The sequence below is a fragment of the Oryctolagus cuniculus genome, chromosome 19, assembly GCF_964237555.1.
Source record: "Oryctolagus cuniculus chromosome 19, mOryCun1.1, whole genome shotgun sequence".
NCBI lineage: Eukaryota > Metazoa > Chordata > Mammalia > Lagomorpha > Leporidae > Oryctolagus > Oryctolagus cuniculus.
In genome coordinates, this window is record NC_091450.1 from 29,931,402 (window position 1) to 29,950,580 (window position 19,179).

The window sequence follows — 19,179 nt, forward strand, 5'->3', positions numbered from 1 at the left end:
ACTGCTGCTTCCTCCACTTTCCCTGGGAGGGTTTGGGAGACCTGAAGATGGCCCATTGGACGATGCCGGAGGTCTCAGCCACACAGACGTGCACAGTGTCCTCGTTTCCTTCTTTTAAGGGACAGAACCTGAGGGCAGGCCGCAGGCAGGGCCAGGCTCCACTGCTGCCTGGTCAGCAGGCCAGGGCTCCCCTGCACACCCCTGTCCTGTCTTCATCCTCCCCTTCTTCCCTTTCTCCCCCCTCCCCAAATATGCTCAGAGCCTGTCAGAGTCCTTCAGAAAGTTGGGAGAAAATGGAATGGAAAGATGAGTTCATTTTGGTGCTGAACAAGTTCTTGACAGCCCTGCAGACAAGGGGCTGTCCAACAGCTCCTGGAAAATCCATAATACAAAAAAGCTACAGGGAGACTTCTGAGATGTTTCCCACCGAAATATACTTACCTCCTAACTGCACTTTTTGAAGTAGTCTGACTTTGTGCCAGGCGTCGTGCTAAGAAACAAGGCATAGAGCAAAGGGGAAAGACAGCACCCCGTCTCCCTGGAGTCAGCCAAGGGATGAAGACAGCAACTCCCCAGCCCCCACCAGACCCCGGCGGCTGCAAACACAGAGTGTGACCGGACCAAATGCACCTTTCTCTCCCTTTTCCTATTCTGACGAAACGAAGGCAAACTACTGAGCTTGTGACTGGCCAAGGCGTCTGTTCACATCGATACATAACGCCTGCATCTGAGTTCTGGACCCTGGCCTGGGGAAAGCCAGCTGCAGTTGCCAAGGCATCTGGCCCTCCCTGGCCCACCGGCCCCGAGGTTTGAATTTGTCTTAACAAATCGCAAAAGGGTAGGAGTGATGAAGGGCAAGACCAGCAGGGGCTTCATCCTCATCAGCGAAACGCTGGACTCTCTGAACACGATGCTCCGTCTCTTTCAGATCTCAGCCAACGAATGTTCTCCCGCTATTCAGTTGCACAGAACATCCCGCTATGTCTTCCTCACAATAAAGTCAAGCCATCAAACAAGCTTCCCAAGACACTGCACCGGTGTTGGAGATTCTCGGCTTCCGCAGCTGGCTCAGCAGCCCGGCCTCCCTTGCGGCCTCCTTCCAAGTCCCGGACCACCTTCCCTAAGCAGGACAGCAGTTCTTGGGGGCCACAAGGTCTGCTATTGTCCTCGTTATTCTGATGGGGCACTGGGGACAGGGACGGAGCTTTGAGCAGCAAGAGCATTGTTTCCTTAATGAAACTGCTAATGGAGAAAAAAATTAGTGAATAGCTTAAAATCAGAAAGATTGCAAGTAATTAAAGAGCATGATGGGAAGAAAAGAAAATTGAAGAAATCTTGGCAATATTGATAGACACACTGTGTTTTCCCTGCAAAATGAACACAATAGCCCTATTCACTCAAAGGTTAGGTGGATAACTGTTCAAGTTATTGGCACTTACGATCATTAATTTTCCCCAATGATGGAATAATAAACGCGCATATGCTCGTGGTAAGTGTCTGAAAGCCCCGTGTTTACGTGCTGCAGCGGGCTGGTGCAATTAGACACTAACTGTCAATTTCTTAATCCGAAAGCAGTCATTCGGCTTCAGGTAATGAGCTTTGTATTTTTATTTTTTTTTCCCTTCCTAACAAAGTAACAACTCTTCCTCAATTGGTTTTAATGGATTTAGCCCTTAGCAGCCCACCCTTTGTAGACAATTCCTTCCACGAAGAGATTTCTCCAGGGAGGCGAGCGCTGTAGCTTCAGGGAACAGCTAAACTCCCCGATGAAACAGAAAATACATCTCTCACAACATATTTCATCAAAATAGCCTGGATATTGCACCTAATATTAAGCTGTGTCCTCTCCACATCACCAGGTAATACAAGCACTATTAGTAATTTACTTCTCTCCTAGTTTCAATGAAGCTTCAAATTCCTGGGAAGGCACTCACTTGTATTTTCAGTTTTCTAACCTCTATCCACTCTTGCTGTTACCAAAATGAAGCTCTATCAGACACCGGCTGTCTTTGAAAAAGTGTCTGGTTTGAAAGAATAGAGCTCCAGGCCGGCGCCGCGGCTCACTAGGCTAATCCTCCGCCTAGCGGCGCCGGCACACCGGGTTCTAGTCCGGGTCGGGGCGCCGGATTCTGTCCCGGTTGCCCCTCTTCCAGGCCAGCTCTCTGCTGTGGCCAGGGAGTGCAGTGGAGGATGGCCCAAGTGCTTGGGCCCTGCACCCCATGGGAGACCAGGAAAAGCACCTGGCTCCTGGCTCCTGCCATCGGATCAGCGCAGTGCGCCGGCCGCAGCGCGCCGGCCGCGGCAGCCATTGGAGGGTAAACCAACGGCAAAGGAAGACCTTTCTCTCTGTCTCTCTCTCACTGTCCACTCTGCCTGTCAAAAAAAAAAAAAAAAAAAAAAAAAAGAAAGAATAGAGCTCCAGAATGAGGGAGCAGGATGAAAAGGCAGCTTCACGTCCGTGTGCGCACTTTCAGTGTCCACGCTCTCCAGGCAAGAATCAAAGCTGGACGGGGTTCTGTGTTTAACGTCTCCTTCCAGAAGCACCATGGACTTCGCAACGCACGGAATTTATGACACACTCGATTTCACAGCACAGGGGAGAAGGGGGAGAGAGGATGACTTTTCCACTGCATTCCCCATGCAACTCAGATCACTCGTAAATTGTAGAGCGTGGCATTTAAACTGTGCCATGTGGATAGTTGAGGCACCAGCCGCTCCCTCCCACCTCACCCCTTCCTGGGGGAGACCACTGCCTGCTGCAGGCTGACGCTTCACTCGGCAATGCAGCGTGACGGGGAGACAAGGGTCAGACTCGCCTGTGAAGTCTACAGCAGTTACCTCATCCTGCACGTGAAGCAGAGGCAGTGGCTCTGCCCCTGAGCGGAGGACGCAGCGAGCAGAGACGCTCTGGGACCCAAGTGGCCGGCTCCAGCTTGCATCCTTATTTGACATGGCGAGGGCACCTGGGCAGAGGCCAGCCCTTGGCACAGGGCGCCCACAGCCGTTTTTGCCCAAACATCCACCTATTTCTGTAGACGTACCTGCCCTTTCTCTCTGACATCATGAGTTCCCGCTGCCTAAAATCCTATGCTCTAAGTATATTCTCGGAAGAGCCCATTAAGGCGACAGGAGCCCCTCAGGCACGGGCTGACAACTCCAAACATCCTAAAGAACCGTTTTATTGTGCGCAGCAGCCCCGTTTCCAAGAAGCGTCTAACTTGGCGGCATTGTATTTGAATAACTGCTTTTTTTTCTCTTCCTGATGTCTACTTGTTCAACAATAGCTGATGTTCGGCAGCCTCAGCAATTGCAATGTTTCTTAATTAGTGCTTTCCATTTACCCTTTCAGCCGCCACATCTAAATTATACCTCTTAATACACCATTAAAGCCAAGGAGGAAACACAGCTCGTCCCTGGCATGCTCTCCAAACGATGGAGACCGGGACTCCTTGTTGACACAGGGAAGATGACATCACGATAACCCAAACCCAGACTCTGGAGGCGGACCTGAGCCAAAATCCACACCTTGGCCTTCACTGCAGTTTTAAGTCAGTCACTTCAAGGAACTGAGCCCCCGTTCAGTCTCTGGTTACACAGGAAGCTCCACCCGGAGGCCTGGAGCAGCACTGAGCGAGAGAACGCACGGACGCTGCCTGGGACTAAGCAGCTCCACAGAGGAGGAGCCTGCTGTTTCGGCTCCCAGAATGAGACAGGAAGGCTCGGCCACTCCTGCAAGCCAGCTGGGGGTGTGGGGGTGCAGCTTGATTCCTGCAGCTGCTGATAAACCTGCGCTGATCCTGAGCGGGTTAAGGGCCTGTGGAAGTGATTCTCCAGGGCTAAACAGACACAGACACGAGGAGAACAGAGTGGGCTTGGACACGACGACGGACCTCACGGGCAGGCGGCGTGGGGCACACACTGCCGAGGCTGAGACCTTGCCGAACGCATGGAGACGCACCTCAGATATGCCGAAGAGTCACAAGGGTAGAGCTCTCCTTTCAATTTCACTGCTAATCCCAGGCCTCACCTGCACTGTCGACTCAGATCCCCCAGGTCTTGAGTCCAGAGACTGTGCTGTGTGAGCGACAGATGTCAGTGTGGAAGTGACTTGCAGAGGCAAAACCAAGAAATGATCACACTGAAATCATACGTATTCTCGTCTGTGACAGCAAATGCAGGTGTGGATTTGCTTTTCAGATTGTCTACTTAGAAGCTCATTGTGTCAGGTACAGCAACAAAAGCAAATTTCGTGAAATCATCCCTGAATTCTAAGGATATGGAAAACTACACATAGACACGTTACACTAACACTTCCATTCGGAATGTTCCAGGTGTCTCCACTTAGAGACCTGCTGGAGCTAAAATTATACACAAGAGGGAAAGTTATAGATGAGGAATAAATCCAGAGCTTAAGGATTTTCTAAAGTTTCATTTATTTTGAGAGAGAGAGAAAGACCATGCATTCCTGTCTACTGGTTCACTCTCCAAATGCCTGCAGGAGCCAGGTAGGGCCTGGAGGAAAGCCAGTGTGAGGCATTCAGCCCGGGTCTCCCACATGGTGGCAGGGTCCCAGCTACTTGCGCTGCCTCCCAGGGTGCACATGGGCAGGAAGCTGGAGTGAGAAGCGGAGCCACCATTGAACTCAGGTGCTCTGCTCTGGGATGTAGACATCACAACTCACAGCTCAACCACTAGGCCAAATGCCCACCCCCAAAGCTTCAGCATTTTGTCCTCTATTCCAAGCCCTTTCCTAATGCAAGAATAGGCTCTAGAACATGCCAGAATTCAAGATGATCTCTTTAGGGACAAGGAGCTCACTGTTGATCCAAGGGGAAATATACTGTACCAGAATGGGAAAACACATTTGGATATGTAACGAATAGATCCAACACTCAGCAGAGAGAATTTGTAGATGTATAACCATGTAGCAGTCAAATAGGCCAGGAGATATTAATGTATCATGTTTATAGGAAATTAGTGGATTCTGGAGGGCAGAGCTTTGCCAGGAAGCTATAGAGAACTAGACAAGCGGAGGATCAGGGGGTTGTCAGGCACGTACGGCCCAGTGGCCACACAAAGAAAATGAATCAAAGACACAGTCGGAGTCCACCGCAGAGGGAATGAGGCACCAGCCAAGGAGGGGCTGCACACTCTGTGCTCCTGGTTACCCTGGTGACAGCCCCCTCACATCACTCTAACGGCTTTGTGATACACACAAACCCTTGGAAATACAATGCACAGTGAGTTCAGCAGTGCGGCCGAAGAACCCAGAGGGGCCCAACTCGGACTCAGCGTAAAGTCTGGTTGGAAGTTATCAGAGAACACGGCATCATCAGGGATGGACACATCAAGTGGAAAGTCATCAAGATATGAGGGCAGGGCGGTCACGTGACAGATGAAGCCTGGGGTAAGTCAGTCCACCAGTTCCCTTCCTGATACACAGCGTGCTGGAAAACCCACGCACAAAGGAACCCACGCTACTGTGATGCCGGCACTATGTGGACGGCAGTCTGCCTGCGGAGCCTCACCTGAAACTCAACCTTGTACCGACTGGCGTTTCAGGCGGACATCACGGCAGCCTTGACGTGAACTGCTTTCCTTCCCTCTCACTGCTCCAAAGAGGTTGGGTTCCTTGTGGTGACAGAGAACTCTGTGACGGCCAATGCTAGGTGCTGGCTTGTCTGGGTCGTGGCACCCACCTGACTGATTTCACGCAGTCTGGACGTTGCCCTGCGTGTGTCTTGTCACTCTGTACTACAGACATGGGATTCACATCCATCATCAGTCGATGGAGAGTAAAGGAGATGAATTGCAGGAACCTGTTTGGGCCTCATCCAGTCTGTCAAAGGCCCCAGTGCTCTGTCCCACATGCTCTGAATGGCCTCCATCAACCTGTTCATCAGCTTGTTTCAAAACACCCTCTATAATAAACGAGCAGATGCCAGTAAGTGTTTTTCTGAGTTCAATGTACCACCCCAAAAAGCAATCAAAGAGAAGGAGGGGAGTTTAGGGACTGGCAACAGCCAGCTGGTTGAAAGCTCGTGCCACAACCCAGAGCTGTGATGAACCTCTGGGCAGGGGTGGGGCAGCCCTGTCAAACTGAATCCTGAACCTGCGCGGTCTCAGTCTAGCTCCAGGTAGACACAGAATCAGAGCTGCACTACAGGACACTCAGGTAGTGCCTGCTGAGATGTGGAACGTGTTCTGTGAGGTGGTGGGAAACTAATTTCCTTTTTCCTTTACCATCGTACATCTTACACCCATCATAGGGATTTCTCAATTTAGATAAATCTCTGTATTTATGTCAAATTGATATACAATGAAAATTACCTATGTTCAGAAATTTCTTCTTTGGGACTTAAAATGTGATCCCTTGTCTCCCGCACCCATTGCCTCCAGTTCTGATATTAGTAAGAACCAACCCACTGTAGTCTACGTATTCGGGTGAACATGCTTGGTAACTGGGCGTATCTGCTTCTCAACCTCTTGACCCTCTGCTCAGAGCAGGTCCCTGCCCTTCCACAGCCCTTCTCGCGGATGCACCTGTTCCCGCTACTCTGACCCAGACTCTGGTGAGGAGAAACTTCACGACCGACTGGTGCTAATCAGGTTCCACTTTCCTGAGGTGCACGGGAGTACATTCATTGCCATCAGAGTCGTGCCGGTGGGGCTGGGTAAGGTGCAGCACGGCCATGCTCATCCACCTGCTGTGTGGCGCCGGTGGGGCTGGGTAAGGTGCAGCACGGCCATGCCCGTCCACCTGCCGTGTGCAGGGAAGAGAACAGCCACAGCCCCCAGGCACCCCTGAGAAGACAGAGTGACCTGCACTCCTACAGGCTTTTCTCTCCCTGGTTTCAGTTCTTCCTGAGTAACTTTTCCCTTGGGTTCTGCGACTGAACTCTGTGCCTGTCAGTTCTGGGAAGTTCCTGCCTCAAGATAACACAGGTGGGTTTGAGTTACCTGCAGCCTAATGGATGCTCACACCGATGCTGACGCTGGGTTGCCTAGCAACACAATCAGGCAGTGGAATTCTCTTAGTACAATGAGACAAGCCCCAGTCAAGCATCAGTGGACCTTGACCTACAACCTCAGAGGTTCATCGTTAACAGGCACCCGCCAACAGGTCAACTGAACGCACAGCAGGAGAGCAGGTCCTACAGAGTGGCCGCAGGGTACCTGACCCAACAGCGTTTCCATAACCAGAAACAACAGCTAGCAGGTACACAACAAGGCCTACAGGCCAGACGCTGTCCTGAGCATTTTCCATCGCTGACCTCAGTTAACTCTGCAGCCCTGGAGGCACCTGCTATTCATATCCCCACTTTACAGATTAGGCACAAATTCTTTTGGCCAAAAGGTGGCTAAGAATAAAAGAATCTGGGAGCCAAATTAAGTACATCATAGCACAAGCTTCTTCATCCCAATTAGTAAACAAGAAGTTCTCCCATGCTTGTTATATGAAAAAAAAAAAAAAAAAAAAAAACTCTAATCCTAATTTTAGGCCCAAATGGTGCCAATTCTGTATTTTTTAAAATGCTGCACTCTGTTTGTTTCCAAGACAACAAATAGAGAAAGTATGGCATCCAACCACTGATGTCAGAAATATGGAGGCTCCTCCCTCCTCCCCAGCCAGAACGTCCTTCAACTGTAAACACAGGGGGAAAGTTGTTATAATTTTATACTTGCTGCATAACAAATGGTCCTTTATTCTCTCATCAAGTCATCATGGGTCTCAGGATACATTTTCTATTCCTGGAATCACGGCTAAATGCTCTTTAAGTGGTGAAAAGTGATCTCTAAGTGGGCTTAAGTTGTGAAATGTACATTATCTGAATGGTGAATTTGGCTGAAATAGATAAACAGATGGCTGAGGCCCTGTTGCAGCTTCTAAAAGTAAAACAAAGTCGAGAGAAGAAAGAAGAAATGCAGTAGATGGAACGGAGAGATGCTCAGTTGGAATGACCTTGTGTGTCTGAAATACTTCTCTCTACCCAGACACCACTGGCACACTCTCCTTCACAATCAGAAATGGACTCTCAAGATCTCTTTTAGAACATTCATTGTCACTTAAAAGAAGAGCATAGACATGTACACAGCAAACCGAATACTAAAGTGAATCAAATCATCTAACTGAGACTTGGTCCAGCTCCTCTCTGTCAGTCACGCTCCTCCAGGCTCCTGGACTGGAGGGTCCATGCACCCCTGTCCAGCACTGCAGGATTTCATGCATCTTCACACGCCCACTGCTGAGTGAGAAACCACGGCTGTTTCATGTCTTCCTTTGGGTCCTCTTGTACAGCCACCTGGATTTCCAGCAGACAGCTTGAGCGCAGGCGTAATTAAAATCTTCACTCAGAAGCGCGCCTGGTGTCTCCCTCTTCTACCCCCCCTTCTAATAAACTGTGACCTCACATATGCAAACAGTGACTTTGCTAGGGAGAAGAGAACGCGGTACAAAAATGGGTAGAGCAAGCCGTGCGGTGGGCCTCAGAAAAGGCGTGGCATTCAATTCCAGCCACAAGTGCTCTTGGCTGCTCGGCCACAGAGTCCGACCGAACTGTTCCATTTTCAATGATCAGAAAATTGAAGTGAAAACAATCGCACAAAATGGTACTGGTGTACTTGCTATAAACAGGAGGGAGGGAGGGAGGGATGGACAGAAGGCAGACAGGCAGGTGGGCAGGCGGGCGGGGGGAGGGGAATGCATGGATGGAAGGGAGACAAGGATGAATGGCCGAGGCACAGGTGGGGAAATGAAGGGATGGATGAATGAAGGATGTTGGGTGGGTAAGTGATGGGAAGATAGGTAGATGAGGACAACTGAACACACGGACAAATGCACAGACACGCGTCCAAACTGATCTCGCTATTATACGGTCAAACCTGCCAGGGTTTAATCAAGAACATGCTAACTTTTCAGATGGATCTTTAAAGATTTACACCGGCACAAACAACAGTAAATCCGAGAGACGGCTCCAAGCACGTACAAGAAGGTGGCAAAGCTGGAGGTTTAACTCATGCAGATTTAGGAAGGAAGAAGGGAAGGGGGGGGTGGGGACTGGAGGCAGAAAGAGGGGAGACAAAGAAAGGGAACAAGAAAAACCGAAACTCCACAAACGCCCCCACATCTGCTACGCTAACAAAATGCCTGGGATGAAAAAGCACATTACTGGCTTTTTTCCATCCCACCCTCAACCCCATCAAGTCCTCAAAAAACTTCACTTCAAATGCAATCCCTCCGCACGTCTTGCCGGGTGCCTGCCTCTCTCCTCCGCCAGGGCCCCCTTTGAAATCCGGCATCCTTTCAAGTGTGAAAGCCCGGGTCAGGCCTTTGTCTGAAGGGAGGCCTTCCGGCTCTCCTGCTCTCTGAAGCCTTCTCCTCATCTCTGACCTCCCCGTCAACAAGACATCTTGTCCCGCATGTGGAATTCAATCGGGCACTTGCCGGCTTCTGGTAACCTGAACAAAGCTACGTCTGCCTCAAAGGAACGCAGCAAAACCATGGGGAAATTTCAGCAGTGCCAAAAGGGCTTTGGCAAAATGAGAGAATGGCAAGACGATTCCCCTCCTGATCCCAGCAGATAACCCTGGCACTCCCAGGACGCCCATCGTCCTTCAGATACTCTAACACTCGGCTCTGTCTCGTCGCCCGGAAGACAGCGTGCTACAGCATACACCACGCAAGGCCTGCTCACAGCCCTGGCTTGGTGCTTCGGTCTGCCCCCGGCCCCTACGGTCTGACCAAGCCTGCCTTGTTCTACGTTACCCTCCCAGAGCCTGACCCCACGTCCTGTCACCATAGGGACCCCTCAACAAATAGTTGTTGAATAAATGAGTGAATGAAGCCTGGGCAGTAGGGAGAAGAAATAATCTTATTAAATTTAGTCTGATATTAGAATAGGATTAGAAAGATCCTTTGGGGTCTTCAGCTTATTAATAAACAGTTGCACAATATTAAACTATGAAGACAGAGAGGAAAAAACCAGCGTGTTATTCCACTATTTCCTTCCTAACAGAAAGCCAGCAAGCGAGCCGTGTGTAGAGGCGGCAGACAACATGTCCACGCACTGCAAACATGGCCATTAGTACCCAGCCTGCCTGCATCTCATTGACTCTTGGACACAATCCGTCACAACCAGGGTATGGTTTTGCTTACAGGGATCATAAAAACTCACTTGATTTATTGCATTCCCTGTCCCGTGTTCCCCGGGGAAAATTCAGTTATACACGGATCTCTTTCTCAAGGGAGAAGCAGGACTCCAGCCAGTGAGGCATTTACAAATTCAGACTTGCTTCTCACTCTGCAGCACAGGTGTCATAAAGCAGGAGCCACCAACTGCGGCGTCCGACCCGCGGCTGTTCGCCTGCCCTCAGTCCTTGTCTGCACACGGCTCACTTCCAGGCTCTGAAAACAAAGTCTTAATTCTTCATCAGACATTCAGCCAGCCACCGTCTCAAGGATTTATCACTGGCGATCTGTATCAACAGTCAGTGGGATCACAGGAGATGGGATTTCATCACGGAGCTCACAGAGAGAATCGTACTGAGATTTTCACAATGCATATCGCAACCCAGACTACAGCATCCTTTCCACCGACGTGGTCAGCAATGGCGTCTGTCTGCTCTCCTGCTAACAGCCACAGACCCTCAGTAGTTGGGGGACAAGGGGCCTGGAGTTGGGGAGACGCCAGGAAGAACAGTGACAATTCTGTGCATGCACACATGGCAGCATGCTTGTCTCCCGTCTCTGAAGAAACTCTTATGTGACCTCGGGAGATGCCCGTTACTCAAATACAAACGGGCGAGGAGACAGCGTGGAGATGACTCGCCATCTTCTCTCCTATCGCACGTATACATGGAGAGTGAGTAGCACGGAAATCCAACACATGGATTTCAAACATTTTTGCACCAAAACAATGTTATCCCATGCTCCACGAATTTTTTGAAGCCTCCATATGTTTATATATATATGTATATGTGTATACATGCAATACATGCCTGTTGCATATGAAGATAGATGTGTGTGTCTATGCAAGTGTGTGTCCCATGTGTGTGTCCCATATGTGTGTGCATATGCAGTGTTTTGTATGTACAGAGAGAAACCAAGTACTCTATTTGCAGATCGATTTAAACTCATTAGAACCTGGTTTATGAGATTTCAAAACTTAACTTTGTCCACAATGTGCTTAGCCAGGGAGTCTGCCTCTCTTGCCTAACTCCTGGGCTCCACGGCACTGACGGCAAACCGCAGTGAAGGAGATCACGGACGCCGATGACGCTCCAGGGAGTCTGCTGAACTGCGAGACGCAGGCAGGGACAGATCTTTCCAGGCAGCCTGGGCTGCCAATCCTCATATTTAGTGAGCACCACCCAATCACTCTCACTGAGTGAAGGAATGAAACAGATCTTGTCTCCAAACAGGCAAGAGAGACATTTTCAGATTTACGGAGTGATTTCCCATTTGAAGGCCAACAAACCCTAAACACGCACCAAAACACGACGAGTGACCGTGGACGTGGGACTCCGAGTGCCTGTCTCTCTACATGACCTTTTCTGTCTTTCCCAAGCATTCAACAAGAAGCACAGCCCCACGATGTCACTCGCCACTCTTGACTTATTTTGACCCCTCCCTCATTTGGTCTTCATGCCACGTGACCCTTCACCATGGAGCCTTCATCTCCACCTCCACCCTCATTCGTTCACTCTCTTTGCTACCTTTCTCTATTCCCAGACTAACAATGTCATCAGAGCAGAATGAGCCCTGTTCTCTTGTGTCTCCACAGTCGCTCAGCAACAACCCATTCAACGCAAAATAAACCGGTTGCTTACTTAATAGCGAGGATAACAAGAAACAGTTCTGAAAGATTACATTGGACAAGACAAAGCTTTTAACATTATGGAATCCTGTCGAAGACTGTGGGCTGTATCTTCTGTTTTAAAAAGGTCCCACAGGAAGTGCCACGTTCACACCAAGTCCACGACCAAGGGGAGTACACAGAACACAGGTTTCTACAGTCTCCATCTCTAACGGGGTACTAAATATCACGCACTTGAAATAGCAGCCAATAAATACAATGCAACACCCACTGGTGAATCTATGTGCACATGCGTGTAAACCTGTGACTCTGGTGCTCACAGACACAAAACACAACAACAACAACACAGAGGACACGGATCTGAGCAAGAATTTCCACTTGAGTGACTTGTGTAGACAAGCAACAGTGAAAGCATGACACTGTTCTCCCACATGCACCCCACAGACACAGTACAAAGGGCAGCTGAGACGTCAGTCAGTGGACAGGTTTCAACAGAGACCTCATCTGGCCCGGAACATGTGGCCCTGACTCCGGGAAAGCCAGGGGACCTGAAGTCTTGGGTCTTACACGGCTCAAAGACGTGGGTTTGTATCAAAGCCTGGAGCAGCCCAAGAGCTCCAACTGCACAGCTATTACTGCAAACACACAAGACAACATCGATCCTACATTACTGAGACTCAAGTCTCACAGCCACAAATTGTTGTTTTACACATAAATCTGACTGCTCCCCCCCAACATTTTTATTGTGTTTCCTAACAAGCGGTTAGTACAGACCAAACCAGGAGACAAAAAGTCCATGCATCAGGGAGCATCTTCAACCTGCAGCTTCCTCCACCACCTGAAATGACCAACACAGGAGGCTGCTGACCAGGTGCCAGCAAGGCACAGACTGAGATGCTGGACACACCACAGAGCCCTGGAGACTCTGCTGCGTGGGGGCAGACCATGGACAAAACCACGTTCTATCTGCTGAACTTCATCTAGGGTACAGTGCTGCATGACTGATTTCATACATTATCTTCCCCTTCAAGATGCAACTGAGACTAAGAGCCGTGCTTCCTAGGACTGCCTCTTCGTATGATTTGAGTAACTGGCAACTAGACGATTTCCTCTCGCGGCCTGAGCTGAGCCCCTTCGGGCACAGCCTCTGCTCATCTCTGTGTTCGGATGCTTTTCCCTCCCAGAAGCATTGCCCACCCCTCCTCATTTTGTCCAAGGGCCACAGCTCCAGGGTTTTCACTCGGTCCTGCCCCCTTCTGCTCTCTCAACACTTCCTTCTCCATGACAACTCTTGGTATCAGATGGCATTATCTCATCATTTAAGGTTTCCAGGTAGAATGCAACAACAGAGTCACCGATTACGTGTGAGCCCATGCACGCCTGCTATGTCCATGACATAGAGATATGGGAACCACCAAGAGCCCAGGGTGCAGAAGGCACTATTCCTGCCCAAGGATTCCACAGGAAGAAGTGCTGAGGTGAGCCCCTTACCCAGAAGTACTTCTCAGCTCCAAGACAAACCCGGGTCCAGGTAAAACTGCTGGCATTAGCAGACTCATAAACAAATATTACCACTACCAATGTGACTACAGTATGCAGCAACAGCAGGATCAGCCACTCTTCATGAAGTGCTCCCCTGCATCCAAACCCACTGCTAAGGACTTCAAACGGGCAATCGCGCCAAGTCTCCGCACAACTCCATGATGCTGCTACCGTCACTAATTCTCCTGTTTAAAGATAAAGAAACCAATGTACACAGAGGTATAGCAAGCAGAAGTCAAGGGAACGAAACAGAGCGAGTCAGTAATTCCGACGACAAGGTCTATGGGAGTCTTCACAGGATAGACTATTGTGAAGAAAACCCTGATATAAATTTTGGCATGAACTTGAGTGAGGTGGGAAGAGGAACAGAGATGCCTTAGGGATAGGAGAGGCAGGAACAAAGGGAGGAGATGTACAGCTGAGTCTTCCTGACTCACAAAACGGGAGAAGCAGTGGCTTCAGGGGTTGGAAGCAGAGGTCAGCAAAGACTGGAACAGCATGGACGCTGCACCAGTGAGGAGCTACTCAGTGGGCAGCAGGGAGGCCCGGAGGTTCCTGAGAAGGAGTACTTCTGCACTGGGATGCTCTTCCGTTTTGTTCTGCATACAGTAGATTTGGATGCCATCGCTGGACTAGACAAGAGAATGATCAAAGATCAAGCAGTATGCCAGGGGTCACACTGGGTAGTCCGAGTGAGGGAATCGGAGGAGTGTGTCGCTCCCCCACTCGCAGAGGAACGACACCGGACCCTGTACTGTCCTTTTTCCCCGGCCCTTCCCAGGTTTGCTGCCATTCCCCCCCGCCTCCATGGAGGGGCAGCACCCCTGCCGCTTTCCCCGCTTCCGTGGAGGAGCGGCACACCGCCGGCCGGCTCTCTCGGGGGCTGCTCAGATGTTCCTCAGATGTTCCTGGTGCATGTTGTCTCTCTCCTCCTTTATAGTCCTCTTCCACCAATCCCAACTCTGCTGCCCACACACCGAGCACGCTGCTCTCCTCCAATCAGGAGCAGGATCAGCTCCTGCAGCTTGTTAGTTGAATTGGTGAGGCAGCTGTGCGGAAGTTGTTTACTCTCTCTCAGCGCCATATTGTGGGAGATCAGATGCATAGAATTAGTCTTAGTTCCAGTAATTTAGTCTAGTCTCGGTTGCTCCCCACAGAGTGACCAGAGCAGTGGAAATGGGATGAAAAAGGAGAGCAGAGGTTGGGAGGGAGGAAGACGAGGGAACTCGGAGATCAGCTGCCTGGACGCCTGGCTGCGTGGACAGCCTGCGCATCTGCAGAAGGGACCAGGAGCAGCAGGCATCTGGGGCAACCGACAAGATCACCTGAAAACCCACGGGACGTTCTGCAGCCAGCCTGTGATGCCGCTAGAAACTAGAACTTCTTGGGCAAATGGATTTTTTTCCAGGTCTGGGGCTGAAATGAGCAGAGGAAGCTGTGTTTTCATATTGCACAAGACAGCAAGGAAGCTGTGGAAGACACGAGGGCAGGAGGACTCACCACAGAACTTGAAGCATTTCCTGATCAGCAGAGATCAAGAAAATCGAAGACTGATAAAGCAAGAACTTCAAACCATGACTCTCTAATGATACCAGAAAATCCATTTTTGCCATTAAAGAATGTTAAAAAAATTTCAAAAAAACCTCAGGACTTTCAAAATACTTAAGAGAAAAATCAAACATTTTCCCATATTTCCTCTATAAGCTGAAGCCTAAATTATACTAATAGTAGATTGGGGAATTTATTTTAATGAAATATTCCAGGGAATCCATCCAGGAGAAAGAACAGCAGTAAATTCCACCAAATGGCCTAGAAATTGCACATCCTTTTTTTTATGTAATAAATGTGAATTTACAAAGTGCAACTTTCGCATTGTTGTGGCTTCCCCTGCCAACCTCCCTCCCATCCGCAGCCCTCCACTCTCCCACTCCCTCTCCCATCCCATTCTTCATCAAGTTTCATTTTCAATTATCTTTATATGCAGAAGATCAACTTAGTGTATACTAAGCAAAGGTTTCAACAGGCTGCACTCACACAACCACACAAGGTATAGGGTATTGTTCAACTAGTAGTGTTATCATTAACTCTCATAGTGAAACACATTAAGTCAGAGATCCTACGTGGGAGCATGTACCCAGTGACTCCCGTTGTTGATTTAACAATTGACACTCTTATCTATGACGTCAGTAATCACCCAAGGCTCTTGCCATGAGCTGTCGAGGCTATGGAGGCCCCTTGAGTTCACCAACTCTGAACTTGTTTAGTGAAGGCCGTATCACAGTGGAGGTTCCTTCCGCCCTTCAGAGAAAGGTGCCTCCTTCTTTGATGGCCCATTCTTTCTGCTGGGGTCTTGTTCACCAGGATCTTTCATTCAGGTCGTTTTTGCCACAGTGTCTTGGCTTTCCATGCCTGTGAGACTCTCATGGGCCTTTTAGCCAGATCCGAGCGCCCCAAGGGTTGATTCTGAGGCCGGATGCACATCCATGATTACAACATCAAAAAAACAGAGGCGATCTTGTATGCTGTGCCTTTTCTTTGGGAAAAAAAAAAAAAAAAACTACTAAAGGAACTGAAGCTGTATGTGATCGAGATCCCAGAACCAGCTCTCAACCTCAATGCCGAGGAGAGGCAGGCGTCTGGCCTAGGAGTCAGGACACCTGCACCTCGTACTGGAGAGCCTCGATGGGATCTGCAGCTCCTGCTCCTGACTCTGGCTTCCTGCCAGCGCTGACTCTGGGAGGCAAGGATGATGGCTAACGTGGCTGGGTTCCTGCCGTTCACATAGGAGACCAGGGTTGAGTGCACAGCTCCCTATGGGGCCAGGCAAGCCCTGGGTATTGTGGGCATTTAGGGAGTGAACCAGCAGACCAGAGTTCTTTTGCTCTCTCAACCTCTCCCTATCTCTCCAATCAAATGATTAAGTAAAAATTTACATAAATAAAGGAAAGGAACATGTGAAACTGCACAGAGGATGCAATCAGGAGTCAGGAATTCTGCTTCCTTCAATGTCAAAATCAACTACTAAGAAAAACATGAACAAAAATGCTGGAGGCACACTGAACAGAGTAAAGGGTCGTGTAAAGATTCGCCAGCCAACCTCAGCGTGCAGATCTTATCTGGACGGTGTGCAGTAGCTTCCACAGATGCCCCATCTTCAGAGGGGGTGACGATGAGGAAGGCGGCAGAGACAGTCTGGGAATTATCTCTGCCTTGGGCTTTATTTTGCTGTGGACCTAAAACCACTCTTAAATAAGTCTATCCTCCCCCCAAACGGCAATAATAAATGAACCTAAAACAATCGATGATTTAATAACTGATGATATAACAGAACCATTCATAAATTTTTAGTATGCATTTTGACTATGTTAGAGGAAACTTCTTATTCTTTAGAGACACAAACTGAAATAGTCATGGAGACGGTGGCAGGGATCTTGTGTTGGCTCCAAAGCAGCCTGAGACTGCAGAGGGCATGGAGAGAATCAGATTAGTAATATCTCGATAATTATCAGACGCAGTTCAGAGCTATAAGGTTATTTTTTATGCTAGTCTCTACTTTGGTATAAACTTCAAGTTTTACATCATGAAAATTCAAGTTTTTTTTTTTTTTAAGTTTCATTTACTTATTTTTATTTATTTGAAAGGCAAAAGGACAGAGAGACACACCGAGAGATCAACATCTTCCATTCACGGATTCACTCCACAAACACCCGCAACAGCTAGGGTTAGGCTAGCCCAAACCAGTAGCATCCAAACTCAATAAAGGTGCCCCACATGGGTGACGGAGACGGAAGTACTGACGCCAACACCTTTTGCTTCCTAGGGTATGAATGAGCAAAACACTGGAGCAAAAGTGGAGTGGGCACTTGAAGGCAGGAACTCTGAGAAGGGATGCACTTAACCACCGTAGAAAACACCTACCCCATAATTTTTCTGAAAAAACAAGACTCATCCATGATGAAAGATGAAGACGAAAATGATGAGCAAGTGTCCATCAGGCTAAGACCGCCGCTCCTGCGTCTGGCCCCAGCCCACGACATGCTGTAGAGCTAAATAAACGATGGAAACTGACTTTAGCCAAATGAACCATTCATATCCCACGCCCTTCTGAAACCATCACAGACTGTGTCATAAGAGGAAAAATACAGTGCCTGTAAAGTGCATGGATTAATTATCAGCAGCAACGAGAGGAAACTGTGGCTACCTCGCACAGGTATTAACACTCATAAGCCATTTGCAACCGCCCTTCTCAACTTCGGAAAGGTCACTCCCATGCAATGAATGATAAGGGTCACTGAAGGTCAGGGTATATTAAAAAGTGCGCTGAATTTTAAGGGTTTACTGCTAGTAAAATTTTCTGCAGGGAATACATTAAGCACGAGCAAGAGTACAGAGTTATGTGTGGTGCTTTAGTGCTACCTTTATTAATAATAACCTTTCCAGGGTGCCTCATTTGAGAAGGCACACACTGTAATCCAAAAATGCATGCCCAGTATTGTTACCAGGAACATTAAATAATGAAGTTTGTCTGGAAGAAGACAGGAAATCACCACTGGTGGGTTACTGGTGGCTTCCAGCCAACATGTGCCATTCTCAAAGGGAAACCAGCAGCGGAGGCTACAGAACCCACAGACTCATCACTGCGACACCTGTAAGAAAAATAATATCACCAGTCAGACTTCACACTGTGCTTCCAAACCACCCATGAATTTCAGCACCCAAGGGCTCAGACAAACCAGTGCGGGACGCACCAGGAGCTCTCCACTCAACAGTGGGGCAGTGAGGAGCAACGTGTCAGGGTTCAGGAACAGAGACAGAGACCCGAATCATCCAACCCCGACTCAGCCACGGCAGCTGTGTGGCCCTGGCCAGCGAGATTTCCAGAGTCGGCTTCCATAGATGCAAATGAAGACAATAACCACCACCCTTCGGAGCTGTTACTGAGATGAATTCAAATTAGAGATCCAACTTTATGGCAAAACTCGAGGCACGTATTAACCACGGCACACTCCAAGGACTTTGGAAAAAACGGACACTGTAAGAGAATTTGATGGGGCCAGTGCTGTGGTGCAGTGGCTTAAAGCCCTGGCCTGAAGCACTGGCATCATATGGGTGCTGGTTCGAGTCCCGGCTGCTCCTCTTCCAATCCAGCTCTCTGCTATGGCCTGGGAAAGCAGAAGATGGACCAAGTCCTTGGGTCCCTGCACCCGTGTGGGAGACCTAGAAGAAGCTCCTGGCTCCCAGCTTCGGATCAGCGCAGCTCCGGCCGTTGCGGCCATCTGGGGAGTAAACCAGCAATGTAAGACCTCTCTCTCTCTGTCTCTACCTCTCTCTGTAACTCTGTCCTTCAAAAAACTAAAATAAATCTTTAAAAAAAAAAGAGAGAGAGAGAGAATTTGATACCAAGAATGTTGAGGTCTATGCAGTTTTTCCCTGAATATGCATTTTCAATGAACTTATTGACAATCCCTCATACATACGTATCTCTCAGTTTCACTTTCCATGAACTTCCTGAAATACCCTTATACTTATTTTAAATTACAACTAGTTTATGCAGCTGCAGTCTCTGGCCTTGCTTGTAGGTAGCACTTCCTTCTCTTACTTTCTCTCGGGCAGCAAAAGGAGCCTCTGAAGGGTTAGCTGCCGAGTGCCAATCCCAAGCTCCAATTTTTACTGGCAGGGAAATCCAAGGAAAATTGCTTTTTGTCTCCAGACACATTTGCTTTCCATGCACAAACAGGTAGAGCAGTAACATCCCTGCTTCTGCCGCTGTCATGGAGTTACCTCGTCCAATGGGTGCAGAACCTCTGAACAACGTATGACC

At 49.0% G+C, this 19,179-nt stretch overlaps 1 protein-coding gene and 1 long non-coding RNA gene across 21 annotated transcripts in view; both read right to left on the reverse strand.

The window, feature by feature from the left end:
• Window positions 1-19,179, reverse strand: part of RBFOX1 (RNA binding fox-1 homolog 1) — a 2,206,955-nt gene that overhangs the window by 1,556,892 nt on the left and 630,884 nt on the right. The window lies entirely within an intron of this gene.
• Window positions 1-19,179, reverse strand: part of LOC138846926 (uncharacterized) — a 52,114-nt gene that overhangs the window by 26,193 nt on the left and 6,742 nt on the right. The window contains exon 2 of the long non-coding RNA XR_011384444.1: window positions 1-18,004. This exon is cut by the window's left edge and continues 26,193 nt beyond it. This is a non-coding gene — a long non-coding RNA (uncharacterized lncRNA). The remainder of the gene's footprint in view (window positions 18,005-19,179) is intronic.